This window comes from Stegodyphus dumicola, chromosome 2 (genome assembly GCF_044657685.1).
Source record: "Stegodyphus dumicola isolate Sdum_Otavi_A_Nest chromosome 2, ASM4465768v1".
NCBI classification, from domain to species: domain Eukaryota; kingdom Metazoa; phylum Arthropoda; class Arachnida; order Araneae; family Eresidae; genus Stegodyphus; species Stegodyphus dumicola.
The window spans coordinates 213,077,854-213,094,602 of record NC_140769.1 but is presented as its reverse complement, the minus strand read 5'-3'; the positions used below and the strand labels follow the sequence as shown (position 1 = coordinate 213,094,602).

Genomic DNA, 16,749 nt, shown 5'->3' with positions numbered 1-16,749 from the left:
TTTTATTTCAACCCGGGGATTCCACGAAATCGCTCGCAGCATAAGGGGATTCCCCGAAATATTATGCAGCGATAGGTTTCAAATACATATCCGAAAGAGTGTACTTGTATTTCTTGTTTGGTGCGGTATTGTACAGACATATTTTTATTATTGAAAACATTTGTTGACATTATTGTAAGTATTAATTTACATATTTAATACTATATTACAGTGTCAAATATTTTGATCTTTAGTTTTTTACTATGGGTGATAATGAAAAAGAAAAGAAAGCAACCAGAAAAAGCATTTCACTCAAAACTAAAATGGAAGTGATTAGAAGATTAGATTCTGGTGAACGTTTAACTCTAATTAGTGCTTCATTGAATTTGCCAACTTCAACAATAAGGACCATCATGAAGAATAAAGAAAAAATACTGTCATCGGCAACTGCAACTACGTCAAGCTCTGCAACTAAAATTACCCGTTCTAGAAATAATATCATAGAGGAAATGGAAAAACGACTGTCTATATGGATTGACGACGAAATTGACCGCAATATGCCATTAAGCCAATCTATCATAATGGAAAAAGCTAGAAGAATTTTTTATTACATTCAGGCTGAGACAATTGACAAAAGTGAAACTTTCGTTGCTAGTCGAAGATGGTTTAATAGATTTAAACATCGAAATAACCTTCACAACATAAAGATTACAGGAGAAGCAGCAAGTGGTGATACAAAAGCGGCGGCTGAATTTCCAGCGATATTAAAAAAAAATAAATAATAATTGAAGAAGGAAACTATCCTCCAGAATTGGTTTTTAATGTTGATGAAACAGGCTTGTTTTGGAAAAGAATGCCGAAACGAACATTTCTATCCCGTGAAGAGAAACGGGCACCAGGATTTAAAGCTGCAAAAGATCGCTTAACCCTTCTACTAGGTGGTAACGCAAGCGGAGATTTTAAATTAAAACCATTACTAATTTACCATTCCAAAAACCCAAGAGCGATGAAAGGCATATCTAAATCAACTTTACTTGTAATTTGGGAGTCTAATAAAAAATCATGGATAACTGCGAAAATTTTCCAGGATTGGTTCACTGAACATTTCTGCCCGTCTGTTAAACGTTATTGCAAAATTAAAAAACTTGAACAAAAAGCACTTCTGTTAATTGATAATGCTCCAAGCCACCCAACAAATTTATCAGACTTAACAACATGCATTCCAGTCGAAGTGGTTTTCTTGCCGCCTAACACAACTGCCTTAATTCAACCAATGGACCAAGGCGTTATATCAAATTTTAAGGCTTATTACTTGCGGCGAACCTTTAAGCAAATGTTTGAAAAAACAGACGGAGAAGAGAACCAGTCCATAAGAGAATTTTGGAAAAACTACAACATCGTGGATGCTGTAGAAAACATAGGCCTTTCTTGGAATGAGGTAACAGAAAGATCTTTGAAAGGAGTATGGAAGAATATTTGGCCGGATTTAAGTAAGAGCGATGACGTTGGACACTCTGTCGATGTGGATGAAATAGTGGAAGAGATAGTGAAATTAACGAAGCAAACCGGTTTTGAAGGGGTAAATGTGGAAGATGTCGTAGAAATAATTCAAGAAGCAGCGGCTAGTCTTTCTAATGATGAGCTCAAGGAATTAACTGAACAAGAAGAAAACAAAAATGTTGACAGCAGTGATTCAGAAGAAGAGCAAAAAGAACTTTCGATGGCGTTTGTAAAAAGGAGTTTGTCTACCATAACTGAAATAATGGATCAATTCATTGAAAATGATCCGAATTTTGACAGGAGCTCAAAAGTAAGGCGTGGTGTTAGAGATGCTCTATCCGTTTATGAAGAACTTTTAAGAGAACAACGCAAAAGAAAAAAGCAAACAACATTAGATGCTTTTGTCACAAAAAGGCAGAACACTGAAAACGCGGAAGGCTAACTAAATATGACTGACTGAGAATTTTATTTGTTTTTTTTTAAGAATATTCGTTTTGTTATTTATATTTTGTTTTTATTTTTGCAAGAAATAATAATGTGGTATTAATTTGGGCTTTAAGAAATAAATGTTTGGTTTTATTTTTATTAAAAAAAACATACTTTTTAAATTTAATACCTAACCAATTTCCTAGCCATCTTCCCCTAACCCCAATATTTACATGTAAAGATAGCCTCGTTTAGCGTTGTTTCGCATTACGCTCTACTTTGATGGAACGTATCCCCCGCGTTAAGCGGGGTCTTACTGTATTTTTTATCCTGCAGTTGTTTCTTATCCTTAGTTAAAATTGCTCTTCTTGACCGAAAGAGAAATTCACCCCACCTCATAAATTATTCACTTCCGAGGTTGGGAAACACAAAGCTTGGACCCACATAAGCTTTGTTTTTCCCGACGTAGTTAGTTTTTACAGAAGATTCGCTGCTTCTGACGTAAAAGGAGGTGCATCACTAGTTTTCCGCTGATACCATCACTGACCAGAGTTTTCTGCAGATTATGCTCTTCCAGCGTAGTAAATCTTCAAGGGAAACTCAAATTTTAAATTCTGAGAATTTTTTTTTTTCAGGTGTACAGGAATATTAATTAAAAATACTGATAAAAGTGTTAAAATATCAAACAATAACGGCACTCTTCTGTTATCGGGACTGGATTCAGAAATGTATGTATGTGTGTGTATGTATGCATGTAAGAAATGTATGTATTCAGAAATGTATGTGTGTGTATGTAACATATATACGTCCATACATACTATGTATGTATGTATGTATGGACGTATATATGTTAGAGTTGCCACGCTACCTGCAAAATCGGGAAAACCGGAAAAAGTCAGGGCATTCGAAAATTGACCAAAAAAGTCGGGGAAAAGTCAGGGAATTTAAATATTTTAGTCAAAATCGGGAAAAGTCAGGGAATGTCATACGGCCCAAGGCCCAAGGCGTTTGACTTCCGGAGTACCTTCGCAACTTAATGCAATTACCTCCACAACTTCGATAAGGAAAACTGAGTTGAATAAGAAAAAGCAATGGCTAAAGAAAAATGAACAAACCGTTAAGGGTTTACTATGAAAGAAATGAATAAGGAGTCCGCGCAAGGGACGAGTAATTCTCTCTGCTTTCAACTTGTAATCCAAGATTGAAAGAGAGAGAGGTGTTGATTGAGGCGAATTCCAGAACGCATTGCATTAATGGAATCGGAAAGGTTGGAAGAGAACAGCCGGGAAACATGTTGTTCCAGGGCTTGGGAAAGGTAATATTAGGTAATACGGACAGCCGCAGTAATGGCTGATGCCTTGGGGATGAACGGGGGGGGGAAGAGTCTTGCGACTAAACTGGAATCCAGGGAAGAAGGAGCGAAGAGGCATGGAGGTAGGAAAGGAACTTCCTACCTCCATGCGAAGAGGAGGGAGGGGATAGCCTATTCAGGAAGGCGAAAAGTTCTCCGACCGCCCGTGGCGAGTAGAGAATGGGAGCAACTTTTCGAGCGGAAGAGAACCGTGAAGAAAGTTAACTGCGAAAAAGACGGAGAAATTTTTAGAAGAGGATTTAAAGGGACTGGTATTGAGCAAAAGAAGGAAAGCAGGGAAAATAAAGGAAGGATTAAAAAGAGAAATTATATTAAATTTAATTATGGAAAAGGGTCGTGAAGTGATGAAATGCAAGCTTGTAATACCTGTGAAAAAATAAGGAATTGGAACTTAAATTTAAGTAAAAGGTGGTCTGCAGGAATGATTAAATTAAAGATAATTTATTGCAGGATTATTTAAGTCTCAAATTTAACGAAATTTTACTAGAAGTTAAATTAGTTTAATAAGTTGATGTTTAATATTGCTTATTTTTAAAGTTAACTTTAATGCTATAAGTCTGGTCCGTGAAAAATGAAAAGGTGAGGTCCTGATAAATGGGGGGAGGTCATGTTTAGTGGTACAGGTGTAGGTCGCGATGAACGAGGCCAGATTAGATCCGGCGGGCAGTGATGTAAAAAGGAGAGTTAGTTAAGGGTCGCCGGGTTAGGCCCGTGAAGTGCTGGTTAAAGTTTAAAGTTTTAAGATTAGAAAGAATTCCTAGTCAAGCAAGCACCTCCGCTTTGGCTTCCTAGGAAAGATGTTAAATGTTCTATCAAGAACGCTCTTAGGTCGCTTAGCAGAGCTGGGCTCTGCTGGATTATAGGCAGGAAGTGAATGCAAGACTGGGTTTTCAATCTGAGAAAGTCTATTGAAAAACTTGGCCGAATTTTGCCGAAAAAAGGCATCTAGGGGTAAAATTTTGAGATCGTTATGGAGCACTTCATTCCGGACGAAATAATGAGCATTGGTGAGTATGCGAAGCGTGACGCTCTGGAATACTTGGAGTTTCTTTAGGTGGCTGTTGGCTGCGGTTGACCAGATGATAGCTGCATAGGTGAGGATGGGAAGGATTGTACTGCGATAAAGGAGGATCTTGTTGCTGAGAGAGAGGTTGCTGGTTCGGTTGATAAGTGACATTAGTTGGGTTCTGACAGTTCTTGCTTTGGCTATTGTATAGTTGATATGGGTACTCCAGAGCAGCTTCGCATCTAGATAAACTCCCAGATATTTATAGGAATCCACCCAGGGTATCTCCTCTTCAAATAACCTGAGTGGTTGGAGTTGACTATGGACGTTCCTCTTTCTGGAAAAGAAAACGGTGGCGGCACTTTTTGCGACGTTAATTTTGATTTTCCAGGTAATGAGCCAGGACTCCAAGTCTGTTAAATAAAGTTGAAGGTGATTGAGAGTGGCGTTAAGTGTTGGCTGCTGAGAAATGATGGCTGTGTCGTCCGCACAAAGGGCTAGATCGACACTTGGTGATTGTGGTATGTCATTTACATACAAGTTGAAGAGCGTAGCGCTAAGAATTCCTCCCTGAGGCACCCCCGCTAGGATAGGCCGAGGAGAAGAAACAGAATATTTAACTTTGACAGAAAAGGTACGATTATTGAGGTAAGAGTGCATTATGTGCACGAAATTAGCCGAAATTTCAAGTCGCATGAGCTTGAATAAAATTCCGATATGCCAACACCTGTCGAAAGCCTTTGCTACGTCTAAATAGACTATAGTTGTAGGCTTTCCACTGCGAGATCCTGTGTGAATGATTTCTACTACCCTCAGTAGCTGGGTCTGAGTTGAGTGTTTTGCGCGAAAACCGAATTGTTGAGGAATAATAATATTTCGGTTTCGGCAGAAATCATTCAGGTATCTAAGCAGTATAGCTTCGTAGATTTTACTAAGTGAAGACAGGAGGCTGATCGGTCTGTAATTTTGAGGGACTTTGGGTCCATACCAGGTTTTAGAATAGGAATGACTAAAGCATTCTTCCAGCTATTAGGATAATATTTTAACCTTAGCATTGAGTTAATCAAAACTGCTAGGTAAAATATGAATTTAATAGGCAAATTTTTAATCATGCGATTAGAAATCCTATCAAGGCCAGGTGCTTTTGCAGGGGTGAGATTTTTGACAATTGCAGAAATCTCAGTCATGGTTGTGGTAATGGGTTCCTCAGAATGTGTATCTGAGGAGAGAAATTCTTCAACTTGGTGTTGGACTTCATGCGTGTGCGTTGCACAGGTATCGAACATGAGTCCAGTGTTTAATGAGAATTGTGTTTGAAGACTGTCCGCTATGCGTTCAGCCTTCTCAGTATCTGTTAATGCCATCCGGTCATTGACCGTGCTCATTAGGGGGGGAATGTCATGTTTAGGTTTGCGAAGCCGTGCGCTAGCAACCCAAAGGCTATTGTCAGAAGTCTTTAAGGACTTAAGATAATTTGAGTATTTATCATCTGCGTACTTTTTAATGTCAGACTTGATCTCATTCTGGATTCTTCGCAGTTGTACTCGAAAGGATTCTAAAAGTGTGTTTTGCCAATCTCTGCGAAGACGGTTTTTAATTTTGATTTTATCCTTAATGAAGTCAGGTAATTTATAGTGATTAGGCCTGAATTTGGGTTTGGAAGCAGCCGTGAACGCACTTCCCAGGGTTTGGTTGAGCCTGTCAATGGTTAAGTGAACCTCCTGATTATCGTTAATTTTGATAGGGGGGAGAATACTGTTTTCCAAAACATACCGAAAGTTGTCCCAGTTAGTCGAGACTTGCGCCGGTAAATTTTGATTGATTTTGGTAGTTTTAAGGGTGAGGTGAACCGGATAATGGTCAGAGGACAATTCCGGAATCACTTTGATCGAATAATCTAATGGAATATTTTTAAATAAAGCCAAATCAATAATGGAAGGAGCACCTAACCCCCCAGGAAACTGGTAATGGGTAGGTGAGTTCGGCGCTATAATTTGGGTACGGGCGTCCTGAGCCCAAATTTTGAGTTTATCGCCATAGTTGTTGGCATTGACACAATCCCAACTTCTATGACGGGCATTTAAGTCTCCTGCGATAATCAGGTTATTTGCTACACCACTTAATTTTCTGAGATCAGAGAGAAAGGCAGGTCCCTGTCTCGGAGGCATATAGCAGGACGCTACTGCTATTGGGGGGGGGAATTTTGAATATGAATTTGAATAATTGTCGCTTCTAGGGCCTCCAGTGGTGGCGTGGGTATTCTAGAATGCTTTAATGAGCGTTTTACATATATGCTAGTACCGCCACTAGCACGAACAGTGTCACTGATGCATACCTCTCTATCATTTCGGTAGCATAACATAATTCGCGATGTTCGCGCTAAGTCCCTCAACCAGATGTACAATCCTGTACGAGGAAGAGGTCCATGTGGTGCTTATTAATAAAATCCCGGACTTCGTGGATCTTGTTCTTTATTCCGTTGGCATTCCAGAACGAAATCAGTAGCTCTTCATCTCTATTTGGATCGTTGAACGTGCTGGTTTAGTTGAGGAGTCCAACGTAGGCCTCGTAGATAAAAAATGCTCGCTCAGGTCCGGTGGAGACTGTCCTTAGCTGAGGCAGGGCATTTCTGAAGGCTTGTAGTAAGGTTTTGTGGTCGATTCCGAACTCAGATGAGATCTGGAATACTCAACGGAGAGTGTCGGTACAGCTGCAGTCCTCAGGAGTTGGGGCTAGAGCCTGGGCCGGTGGTGCTGGCTGTGATGCAGGTCGCAGTGCCGGGGCTTGCTATGTCATACGGTGATCCTCCAAAAAGCGAGTTTTGCGCCAATGTTGGAAACGATCACTTTGTTGGCGACTTATGTATCGGATGAGTGTCATTCGGCCAGCTGGCGTAGAGCCAATTTTCGCATTGTCTTTTAGAAAGGCAAAGCAAGTTTTCGAACCGCGAGAATCCTAAAGACTCGCTTGTGCAGATTATGTTAAAACTGAAGAAAATACTTTTCCATTCTCGTATGCAACAAAATCGGTTTAATCCTAATATACGGTACCATGGACTCTGATCTAATGTAAGAATGTCTATGTAAAGAAAGAAAGGTTCCATAGACGTAATGTAAATCAGTTTGCTAGAGTGTCGGTAGAAAGCGGAGGGAAAAACTCGCCAAGGGAAAAGAATGCCAAGGGGATTTGGCGACGGAACCTGACGGCCAGAATTTCCCTTTCCGCGATGTTCTTAGACTTTCGTGATAATTTATACTCGGATTTTCGTACTTTTTTTTGCTCAAAATAGCTAATCTATTAATTAATTTACTCGCACAAAAATTATTTTCTTTTCCTTTAAAGGAAATTTAAAACGATATTCGTTTTATGTACTCTTGATAAACTTGACCTTTGAATTTCGCGAGCTCCGGCGACAGATATTTCGCGCATACGGAGCTGTTTCCCTCAACGTTGAGACGGAGCCATTTCTGTTGCAGAGAAGTTTTTTTTATCTTAACAATACATATTTAGTTTATTCTAACCTCCATGTACGGTACACACAGGATTTGGTGATATTATGATGAGCAGTAACAACAGTTACCTTTTCCTGTCTCTTAGTCTCTGTTTAAGAAGATGTTGGGCAGTAAACCGGTCATTTTGGTGTTGGCGGCAGTTTTCAAAATTCTACCAAGGCCGTAGCAAAGACTAGGATTTTATCGCAAAATCTTTTAAACTTTTTTTTTTTTTCATTTTAATAAATGCCTTATTTTTCATTTTGCAGTAAAATAAAAAATCGTAATCAGTCAGTAAAAATAGTAATCGTTTAATCTGACTATATTCGCCAAAATATCATTGATTATGGTAATTCAATTTTTAAGTAATTAACTTCATTTTAATGTTATTTATAGCATTTAATGTTTAAATCCTCTAAATTTATTTATTATTAGTTAACAATACTTTCAAATTTAGGCAAATTTCTCTGGCATAATTCTGAAACTAAATCTAGCAGTATGATGACATACTATCACGAAATTTAATGCACATATTTTTGTTTATGTATGCTGCTAAATAAATATAAAATACCTGAATTTATTTTAAAATATCATTAAATAGATTTATTTATTTCGTTTAGCTGCAAAATGTCTGCAAAAAAACTCGTTTTTTAATCCAGATCGGGCAGATTCTAATCTCAATCTTCAGTGGAGAAAACAGCTCCTATTATAGCTATAATAGTAATTCTTTCAGGATTTTATTATATAATGCCTCTGATGCAATTGACAAACTTTTGTGTTTACAAATGGTACTATAATTAATTTACTTCTCAGCGCAGCCAACACGCACTATGCGAATAGACTGGAGTTTTCTCAAAACACACCTGGAAAATCTGGAAAAGTCGGAATTTCATTCTCCTCTTTAAGAGGCATACATACTATGTATGTGCTTATATGTGTATATGTATGTGCGGACTTACAGTTAGTCAATAAAGTCTGCGTACATCAAGAAAAGTAGTATCAAATCCAAATTTTAAGGTGCGAAAAGGGTAGTTTCTTAAAGTTTTATTTTTTAAATATTTAGTTTCAATAAGGGACTTTGAAATTATTTAACTGTAATATTTTCATATCTAATAATTTATGCACACTAATTTTTAAAAGATAAGTGGCCAGAAATTAAAGCCTATAAAGTTTGCGTACAACGCGAAGGAGGCAGGGGATTTCTTATCTAACTTTTAAACTTCAAACTTGAGAATGCAAAGAAGGTTACACTTTGAAGGTCATTGACTTCCGAAGCAAATTTCACGTTGATTGGAAGTTGCTATTTCTATTTTCTTTGACGAAAATGACAACCAATAAAGAAATTCCTTTAGTTACGAGACAACTAATTATCAAATTGAGAGATGAAGGTAAACCTCTTCGTTATATTGGTAAAACCATTAGAAAACCATTTTCTAGTGTGCAAAGAGTTATTCAAAACTATCTTGACACTGGTAGTCTTGCTGTAAAACCAAGATGTGGGAGACCGAAGAAGCTAACGCAGAGAGAAGAAAGAAAAATTCTTTTACGAATTAAACAAAATCCTAAACTTTCTTCTGCAAGCATTGCAAAAGACATTTTTTTAACTAGCAACAAGGAAATTTCTACTGAAACTGTACGAAAAGTGCTGCGAAAGTCCAAATATCATAGACGCAAACCTAGGTCTAAGCCATACATTTCCGAGACAAATAGAAAGAAAAGAATTGCTTTTGCCAAAACATATTTAAACTCTTCGCAGGACTTCTGGAACAATGTAATTTGGTCAGATGAAAGTAAATGTACAATATTTAAAGTTAATGACCACCCTATTGTATGGAGAAAACCAGGAACAGAACTGAATCTGAGAAATTTAAATCCAACTGTCAAACATGGAGTTGGCGGTGTGGTAGTATGGTGGTGTATGTCGTCGAAAGGAGTAGGAAATTTTCACATTATTGATGAAGTCATGGATAAGTATGTTTATCTGGATATTCTGAAGAAAAATCTACGAGACAGTGCCCGAAATTTAAACCTTTCTAATACCTTTATTTTCCAACAAGACAACGACCCGAAACATACAGCTAAAATTGTGAAGGAATATCTCCTCTATCACACTCCAAAACAGTTGCGTACTCCACCACAGTCACCAGACCTCAATCCAATCGAATATTTGTGGGCAAAATTGGAGAAATGAATTCGAAAACACAATGTTACGTCGCGAAATAAGCTAATTAGTAAATTGCAGGAAGAATGGGCGAAATTTACGTCGGATGACACTGAAAAACTAGTTCAGTCAATGCCCAGACGTCTGCAAGCTGTTTTGAAGAATAAAGGATATCGTACAAAGTATTGAAGTAATGTAAAAAACTTATATTTTGCTTTTTTTTTAAAGTGTACGCAGACTTAACTGGAGGGAATTTCTGAGTTTTTTTGACAAAATATATTTTTGAAAAAATGTAAAAAGTATTACACTGATATTATTTACTTTTTATTTAAGCTTACAATTTTAGATAACAGAAGAAAAAAAATGCAATGATTAAAATACATTTTTCTATGCTTTAAGTGTTTTTTTAATTTAAAATTTAGTCTGTATGCAGACTTTCGTGACTAACTGTATGTAGGTGCCTGTATGTGTGCGTGTATACACAGACATGCATACGTTTTTACACTGCGCGAAAAGCGGGGGGGGGGAGTTCTTTATACCTTGTTCTACTGGGCCGATTGACAAAATTCAACTTGCGTTTTTCATGTCTCGAAAGCGCGACTTAGGATATGTATTAGAGTTATATATAGCATTGCTCTAACATAGGCATTTTGACACAAAATCGGACTTTTTCTGAAATAACGTACCATTTTTTTTCCCCTCTATATTTCGATTCTACGAGTTAATATTAAATTTTCTAATTTATTCTACGAGTTAATATTAAATTTTCTAATTTTTGGTGAAAAATTTATGGAGAAATTTCAAAAATCCACCTTGGAGCATTTTTTTTTTTTTTTTTTTTTGTTTCCCAGTTTGAGCCAAGATTAATTCACTCAGCGAACTTCTTAATTGGTACTTACGTATTATCGCAACCAGGTTGGCGCTATTTGTAAGTTTGAGTAAAAAAGTATGAATAGAAAGAAAATGTACATTTATTAATTACAGATAATTTTTAATACAGTTTTTTATATTATTTTGTTTTAAAATATAAAATAGCAATTAAACCCTTCCGGTTTCCAATTTGAATAAGTTGCAGAATTATTTTTTCGGCGGAAATCTTTTGGCTATTGCTTTTAGCACTGATTGAAAACCGTATTCGCCATAACCATGTACACGTCGACTTATTTTTACTTAAAAAAACATCCCAGAATTGCACAAAAATGGCACTGCGCACACTGTTGACTTTATCCATGTACACTGCTATTTTCTCATAAATTACAAAAATTTGCACGAAAATGCAGGAAAATTTTGTGAATTTCCACATGCTCTTTTTACAAAACTACGTATAACACGTAGGGGTGCCGTAAGTAGGGTAGCCAAATTTGGCAATTTATGCGAATTTTGGCCTGGTTGCGATAATACGTAAGTACCTCTTAATTTATTGCAATCTATTTTCCGTTCCTTTTTTTTTTAATTATACAGGAGCGGGAAAAAGTCATCGTTCTTACTTTCAACTAATTTTAACAAAGTGCGTAAATGAGATTTGGCGTTATTATCGCTTATAGCAAATATGCCAAATTTCAAAACGCCCCAATGTGTAAATTCACGTATATCTTAGGAAATTCTGGATAAAAAAAACTCGAATTTTCGTAGATATGCTTAGAAATACAACTACTTTAAGATGATGGTAAAAATTTTATAGGTCAGAATTCAAAATTTGTTTCGAAAAAGTGATAAAATTTGTTTAAAAATACAAATTAACAAATAAATCATAAAAAATGGGTGAATTTGATTTGGAATGAACTTAAATTTCGAAATGTGGAAGGAAAAATACAAAAAGTTTAATAAAAAAGAGATATTAATAAATATATATATTAAATTCAATTAACATGGAGGAGCTAAAATTTTGAGAGCGAATTTTTTAAAAATTCCCGTGCGAGTTTTTACAAAACTTGGCAATCTGGCATCATTTGAGTCGTAGAATCGAAATATGGAAAGAAGTAACATACTGTGGGTAAAAAAAAGTATTTGCACACCTACATTTTTGTTTGCAATTCATAAACAGAAGCATTAAGAAATAAAAAAATTGGTATTTCCAAATCAGAATAAGTTTAATCATCCGAAACAAACAGAAAAATTACAATAATATAAATAACAATGCTTTTTTGTAACAAAATTAAAATATCTCATATCAAAAAATATTTGCACACCTGCATGAATACAAAAGAAATAAAATATATAAGCAAATTTCAAATAACTAATATTTAGTATGCATTCCTTTAGCATCTATTACTGCTTGTAATCTTGCTGGCATTGATTTAATTAAATTTTCTGTAACAGTAGGGTCAGTATTCGACCACTCTTCAATAAGGGCTTAAGAGCAGATTTGCTTGAAATCTTCCTTTTTCTTATTTTTAAATCCAAAGAATTCCACAAATTTTCCAAAGGATTTAAGTCTGGTGATTGTGGTGAAGTGGCAAGTTTTCTGGGTACATTATAAAGCAACCACATACGTGTTATACCGGCAGTGTTTTTGGGATCATTGTCTTGCTGAAAATAGTACGAATTACTGATACCAATTTTATTGCACTTTGTGGCAAATTATCTCGCAACACATCAATATAGGTTCGAGCTATCATATTCCCATCAATAAAACACAAATCACCAACTCCTTTGCTAGCCATGCACCCCCAAATCATAACATAACCTCCTCCATGTTTAACTGTAGGTAACACATTTTGGGTATGAAAAGCAGTACAAGGTTTTCTCCAAATTATTTTCCTGCCATCTGATTTAAAGATATTGAACTTACTCTCGTCGGAGAATATGACATTTTTCCAGAAATGAATTGGCTTATTGTTATATTCCTTAGCGAATTCAAGTCTCTTCAGACTATTTCGTTCAGTTATGAGAGGTTTTTTTTCCTTGGTGATCTCCCATAAATGTGTGCTTCATGCAGGACATTTCGAACACTTTGGGCACAGGTTTGAACTCCAGATGTTGAAGCGACATCATTGGCTAAAGTAATTGCACTAACAAATGGACTTTTTGATGCTTCTCTTATGAATTTTCGCTTCATTCGCAGTGAAAGTTTCTTTGGGCGTCCAGAGCGCAAGTTATTTGATGTAGATCCTCTTTCTTTATAACGTTTTATAATATACCGAACAGTAGAGAAGCAAACATTTACTTTTTTACCTATTTCTCGATAACTTAGGCCATTTTCACGTAGAGACACAATTTTTTCTCGCAACGAAATCGGCAATTCAGATTTCTTAGGTGCCATTACAATTTGAATCGACAATCAACTGATAACGTTTCGACAACACCTAGTCGTCTTACGTACGTTATTTACTGCGGGATGACTGTCAAATAATAGCATAAAAATGCAAATTTGCTAAAGTTGAGTTGAGTGTGCAAATACTTTTTTGACATAAGCTATTTTAATATTGTTGCAAAAAATGTTTTTTTTTATTAATATTATTGTATTTTTTAATTAATTTATATAAATAAGCTTATTCTATTTTTAAATGCCAATTTTTGTATTTCTTAATGCATTTTCTTATAAATTGTGAACAAAAATGTATGTGTGCAAATACTTTTTGTACCCACTGTACGTATCCTAAGTCGCGCTTTCGAGACATGAAAAACGCAATTTGAATTTTGTTAATCGGCTCAGTAGAACGGCAGATACGGGAAGTGTCCCATTTTGTGTTTTTGCGCAGTGTACTTCGCCAACATCACGCCAAAGTCGCCTAATCTGTACTTTTACTATTTTCACTTAAACGCATTTCTTGTATTATTTTCAATGCTTCGCATTGTATCAGAAGGGAACACGCATATTTTGTGATAGTATTAGAAGAGATATTTTTTCTAGGAACGATAACTTGTTCGGTTTTCAGTCTCTTGAAGCAAACATTTTTAAATATTCTTGATTTTTGGTACGATGTCGACGACACATAAATCCACATGGCTCAATTTCTCTTCCTTGTTCTAAATCATGGGTATCTAAACTAGGACCGTTTGAGGGCCACTTTGTAAAGGATAAAAATTTGCGAGGCCGCATTGCAAAGAAAGAAAAATTTGCTGGGCCACACGTACAATATTTTTAACAAATTGAAATAAAAATTAGCTCTATGTTGTTTTATTAAAATAAATTAATTTCTTTTTATTATTAATTTATTAATATTTGAATTAGATATTTATGTTATTATTAATTAGTAAAAGTTTCATTTCATTTAGTTCGGATTTCATACAAATGGAAAAAGTTCGAATTAATGAAGATGGTTGAATTTGCTTTTGTTGAACAAGCAAATCGATATCGGGTTCAATAGACGAGATAGCAATTCTTAATGCATTTTCAGGATGTTTGTCAGTGATCTTTGTTCTATATTTGTATACTTCATTCTTGAAAATAATTGTTCACGAATATAAGTGAAGACATTAATAAAGCATGATTGTTAAAATTAGGATATTTATCGCGGGGTAGGTAATCTTTATAAAACTCCAGTAAAAAAAAAATTTCAAATTTTTCTTTCAGTTGAATGTCACTTTGCATATCAACATGACATACTAAGATGTTTTTATTTAAATTTTTATTTTAAAATAAATGCCAACGAATCGAGTTCAAACATTTATTTTTTTAATAAAAATTTAAATACTTTCACAATTTGCGTACTTTAGACACCCATGTTCTAAATGTGTGATAACAAAATGGATTGCGTATAAATCTAATTAAAATTAAATCCCGCAAACATGACTCCCCATATCCAGACATTCCGTATAACTCGACAACCTTTTTAAGATATTTCTAGGCCAAACAGAGCAAATATTACGTACAGTACATATAATTATTGTTTATCTTTCCTGTTCTCTTCAAGGATTTGAGTGTTCTTTTTCCGTAATTTTTGCCGTTTTTGCATTTTGCCATTAATTCTTGGAACTGTCTAACAAATTTCAAGGTATGTTGTAATACATGGCAACGCTGTTTGCTTCTTTAGAGGTGGTGGTGGTGTAATTAATTATGGCAAAGCACACTAGGGCTATCTGCCTAAGGGCAGGGATACCTTCGTGGAGGACGTTCTAAGGAAAACTGGCTCGTATACACGTTACACATGGGTAAAAACCACGAAAACACCCATGCAGCCAGCCCGTTCGCGGGATTCGAACCTCGGACCGAACTACCAGTGTCAGCGACTTTACCGCTCGGCCGCTGGTAGGCCGCTTCTTTAGAGGATACGAAAAAAGTCGGGTAGCGGCTGGCCGCTGTCTCACATACCTTTATATTGTTGCGAAATCAGAGCTTAAATTGCACGGGTTCTGGTACTTAATTACCGGAACTCGGCTATTAAGTACCGGGTTCCGGTACTTCTTAGTTTTTAGGATAAATAATAATGCTACCCGGAGCCCTAAAAAAGAAGGCTTCGGTACTTCTTCTATGGAACTGAACAACAATTTCAGTGGAAATTTGATATCGAAAATTTTATTTTAAGCAATAAAATTATATTAAAAATTACTTATTAGATTTATTAAAATTAGAGATAAATTTAAAAAAAAAGACAAAAAAGAAAATCTGAAAGGTTTCAGATTCTAAAGTACGTCCAAAGAGGCGTTTTTTTAAACATTTTGTGTGTTACCTTTACTTATTTAATATCCTGTTCTTTGCACTTAAACCATAAAATTCAGTTCAAGATAAATATCGCAAAATAATTTTAAATTGAACATATCTTTGTTTCCGAGACACAGTCTCACGCGCTGGAGATAAAAATGTTTTTTCTGTACAACGTTGCCATAGCTCGCTTTGAAATCGTAGAGTTTGTAAATCAAAAATTCGTTAAAGTTTTACAAAATATGAAATCGATAATGAAACAAATTTCAAATCTGTGCTTTCAGATGCCCATATTCGCAGTAGGATTACGTCATTCAAAATTGGATGGCTCTAGGTATCGTTCTTTTATCACAATGCGAAACACATACTTACATTTATGCAGATTCTTCATTATTTAATTTCTTCAAATATAATACAGGGCGATAATATTAGGTGACTACAGTTTGAAAAGTGAAGCGGGCATTCAGAGTGATTCGACACAAAATCGCAAACGAAAACAATAGTCTTTCAGAGACAAAGCCCCTTTGGACTAATAATCTAATATATAGTACGAGGGCCATCCAGGAAGTAGATTACGTTTCCGTCTGTGTCCGCTAGGGGCGGGGCTAGCGCGGCCATCTTGGGGTCAGAGCGTTGCGCAGCTCAGTCTGCATCTAGCCGTGCTAGTGAGAGGTTCGTGCTGTGCTCCGTTCAGATACTGTGACGGTTTGAAATGTCTGCGTTAATTGAAAATCCCGCGAGGTGCGCTCAGTAATAAGGTTTCTGACTGCAAAAAACTGTAAACCGATAGAAATCTATCGGCAGCTTCGTGAAGTGTATGGGGACAACATTATCACTGAAGGTGGAGTGCGTCAGTGGGTCATAAGATTTGAAAATGGCCGAACCAATGTTCACGACGAAGATCGAAGTGGGAGACCCAGCATAGTGACCGCCGAACTTCTCGAAAAAGTCGATGCTAAAGTCCGTGAAAATCGAAATTTCACAATAATGGAACTTTCTTTGAGTTTTCCACAAATTTCGCGAAGTTTGTTGCACGAAATCATCAGCGAAAAGCTTGGTTACCACAAGTTTTGTGCAAGATGGATTCCAAAAATCTTGACAGAGGACCACAAAAATCAGCGAATGGCTGCAGCGTTGAACTTTTTGGACGCTTACCATAAGGATGGTGACTCTTTACTCGATCGCATCGTTACTGGTGACGAAACATGGGTGAAACATGTGAACTGTGAA

At 36.2% G+C, this 16,749-nt stretch overlaps 1 protein-coding gene and 1 long non-coding RNA gene across 5 annotated transcripts in view; one reads left to right on the top strand and one right to left on the bottom strand.

The window, feature by feature from the left end:
- Positions 1 to 16,749, top strand: part of LOC146998836 (uncharacterized) — a 215,673-nt gene that overhangs the window by 44,209 nt on the left and 154,715 nt on the right. The window lies entirely within an intron of this gene.
- Positions 1 to 16,749, bottom strand: part of LOC146998837 (uncharacterized) — a 101,949-nt gene that overhangs the window by 34,172 nt on the left and 51,028 nt on the right. The window lies entirely within an intron of this gene.